We start from the raw sequence: 3,520 nt of genomic DNA, 5'->3' as shown, positions 1-3,520 counted from the left end.
CCCTGCTCGGTCTGCTCGGCCTGCCCGACCTGCCCGGCCTACTTGAATCTCTATTTTTTTAAAAAAAAAAAAAAATTAGGCCGGCGGGGTGACGGGCAGCCGGTCAGCGCTGCCCGGCCCCTGCCCGGCCTGCCCGCGATTTGATTTTTTGATTTTTTTTATATATATACGTATATATATAATTTAATTTAAAATAATTAATCTTTTTTTTTAGAAAAGGTAATAAATTTGGAAATGACAATTTTGCCCCCCTCAGAGCCGATGGACCGAAATTAAGTGCTGACAACATTACCTCAAGTCAAAATGGAACATAATAGGCAATATCTCTCAAATCCTTTCACACAGTATAGTAAGACCGATTCCTTAATCTAACTATCACAATATTATTCTTAAATAATTTATATAATTATAATACATCATTTCATAAAGGAATATAGTACTCACAGACAACTCCAACAAAGATAGCCTTTTGAGTCAAACCTCCAGAGTGCTAGATTTCTGTCTCCTCGATCCCTATGATTTGCAAACATAAATTTAGAGAATAATTAACATAGCACCATTATAGTTCTTTCAATACCTCTTACGAACTTCTTTAGAGCTCATTGTCATAATACGGTGCAAAATTATTTATATTATATTCATTTTGTCCTATAACTCTCATCTTCGTCCAAACACCACTTAAAAATAATCTCCATTTGACACCTTGTTTAAATAAATAAACAGAGGATTTCAACCCAATCGTTAATAGGATAATTCAATCAATAATGGACTAAATTCATCAGTAAAATTCTATTAAAGACAACTTGTTTTCATAAGAAACCAAAAATAAGTCTACCCATGTTCCTTCGAATCATCTTCCTTCCACAATAAAAGAAAATTTTCATTTTACATTCCTTCTTGATTTTCTCCTCCTTTCTCATTAATGCCCAAGGAAGACATGCGATTGATAATAGAGAAATGGAAGAATCAAACAAATACAAAGAGCCACAAAAGATTTCCAACTCGATCAATGATTAAAAGACAATGAAGCTTCTATGCATGAGAGCGATCCATTCTACTGCACCAGGGTGACCCGATCGAGCAATCAAGTCCATTACTTGAGAATGACCAGCACAAAGAAATATTCCAAATCAAGAATAAGACAATAACGGTGCATTTGGTTTCAGAGTTAGTAAGTTTGATTTTGATTGTGGAAAAGGACAAAATGTTGTATAGTGTGTTGAGTTAAAGTTAAAGTTAAAATTTTTGACTTGGAAAATGTGTATTTTTGTTGTGTAGTGGGTTCAGTTAAAGTTAAAGTTAAAATTTTTGTGATTTTAACCCTGAAAATAAACGGGCCATAAGACTCTAGGTATTGAAAATCTACAAGCACTCACGATCAATCCTAGCTAACACTCAAGGCCATGGAAGGTAAGCCAAATCTACACATACATATTAACTTCTTCCAAACTCGATCCCCTAAATGGCCTACCATATCACTCTAAATCGACATAGATTGAGCAAGGAACAATCATGCCAACTCGGTCCATGTCATAAGGGCAACCTACGAAGCATCAAAATCAAGACGAAGTATCACAAACCGATCGAACAATCGTCAAGCAATTCAGCCAATGACAAAACTTATCACTATATCATCAAAACCAAGCTAGCTAGACATACCTAATCGATTAAAGAGAGCATCATACATCTCTGTTAACATCTCAAAGGCCCATTCTCATCACCAAAGCCATGCAAATGCTATCTAAGTCATGCAAGAAATCAACACACAGCTCAACCGCATACTTAAACACAGCGGTGAGTAATCGAGATTAAACAAAACCTCCCTAAACCGATCGAAGAACCATCCTGGAACTCAACTATTTTTTTCCCCCACGACTTTCTATCATCAAAACCAGTCAAATTCTTCTTAATTCTACCAAGGAGTGGGCATGTAACTCAGTCCATACTTTGAATTCGAATTCTAGCAATCAAAATCAAGTGAATAAAAATTTGAATTAGCTACATACCCGACGCATGCAGCCTATTTGACTGAAATCAATCTTCCCTTCAACCTATCATTCCTCTTCTTCTTCTCCACCGAGTTTGCTCAGCTTGGTTCTCTTTCTCCTCTGTGGGCTTCACCGAGCCTTCTCTGTTACTCCCTCGCTCTCATTCTTCTCCTCTCTGTTTTCTTTGCTCGGAACCGAACCTTCCTTCTCTTCCATATACCCAACCCGAGCTCTCAATCGAGCTCATGTCCTTCCTCTGTTCGACTCCATCTTCTTCCTCTACCGTTAGCTTCCCCAAGCTCTGTCGTGTTCACTTCCTCTAGCTCTCTCTCTCTCTCATGTGTTTTGTTTCCTCTATTCTTCTCCAGCCGAAACAGAACAGAGATGAAAAGAAAAAAAAAAAAAAAAGGAAAGCAACAAGTAAATTAAAAATGGATGGCGGTGGAGAAGGATCACGTGGAGCCCATGCCCCACTTTCATTTTTTTTTTATAATAACTCCAGCCACATAAAACTATAGCATATAATATATATATATATATATATATATATATATATATAAGCATGTAAGTATATATATAGGTATGCATGTTCGAAAAATGTCGAGTCTTACACTCTGGCTCTAGAGCGAGTCTCCCGCAACATCTAGGGCTCGTGAGCCCCATGGTGGGTTTGTGTTGGGCTCGCGAACCTAGCTCGGAGGTCGCAAGCCCACGATCTTGACGAACACAAACTCGAGAGCTTGGGTTTGTAGAGAGAGAAACTCTTTCTGAATTATCAATGGAAGCTAGGGTTTGAAGGGCTGGGGCACTGCCTCTCCACCTCGGGCGTTGAAAGCGTCGGCGATAGGGGGTTGCTGGACCTGTAGGAGGTAGAGAAAGAGCTGAGCGATGTCAAGGCAGATGACGTGGGGTTTGCGAGCCATGGGTTCGTGCGGTGGCTCGATGGCATTACAGTGTAAAAACTCAAGAAAGTTGAGCGTATTTTTGATTTTTCACACTAATTCGGGATGTTGAATGCCCATTCCGGGGATTCCTGGGAGGCATGTGAATTCCGTATGTAAGCCGGATAGATCACTGACTCGGAATAGCTATTCCGCATTCCCATGACCAAACATCGGAATGAGTATTCCCTATGTAATAGGTATTTCATTCCTTGCCATTTCCTGCGAACCAAACATGCCCATAGGGTTTCAAAAATTTCGAGAAGGCAGAGCGATTGGAAGGTTGTTGTGGCGGTAAGCGACTGGCAAGTGTTTGAAAAGCGAGTTTGGGAGATTGCTGGTGCATCTAACTGTCTTGGTGGAGAGATAGGTGTTGGTCCCAATTTCCCGCAATAGAGGTGGCCCCGAGCGTCTGCAAAGAAGGAATTTTTTTCACTTTGGAATCAGATTCGACAACATAAGTGGCCCTTTCTCCCATTATTCTATTTGCATTTGGACATATGTTTACTATTTATGAATTTTTTACTCTCTGGTAGCACATTCCACAATGTAAAGAAGGCATGATGTTATTTAACAAGTGCTTTGGGTGAT

At 39.6% G+C, this 3,520-nt stretch overlaps 1 long non-coding RNA gene across 1 annotated transcript; it reads right to left on the bottom strand.

The window, feature by feature from the left end:
* Positions 1–264: 264 nt before the first annotated feature.
* LOC116198716 lies at positions 265–2,384 on the bottom strand. The gene is made up of 2 exons (XR_004155371.1): positions 2,007–2,384; positions 265–513 (listed from the first exon to the last, which is right to left on the bottom strand). It is a non-coding gene; the product is annotated as an uncharacterized LOC116198716 (long non-coding RNA).
* Positions 2,385–3,520: the final 1,136 nt, after the last annotated feature.

This window comes from Punica granatum, chromosome 3 (assembly GCF_007655135.1).
Source record: "Punica granatum isolate Tunisia-2019 chromosome 3, ASM765513v2, whole genome shotgun sequence".
Taxonomy (NCBI): domain Eukaryota; kingdom Viridiplantae; phylum Streptophyta; class Magnoliopsida; order Myrtales; family Lythraceae; genus Punica; species Punica granatum.
The sequence above is the reverse complement of the archived record's forward strand: the minus strand, read 5'-3'. Positions and strand labels throughout refer to the sequence as shown.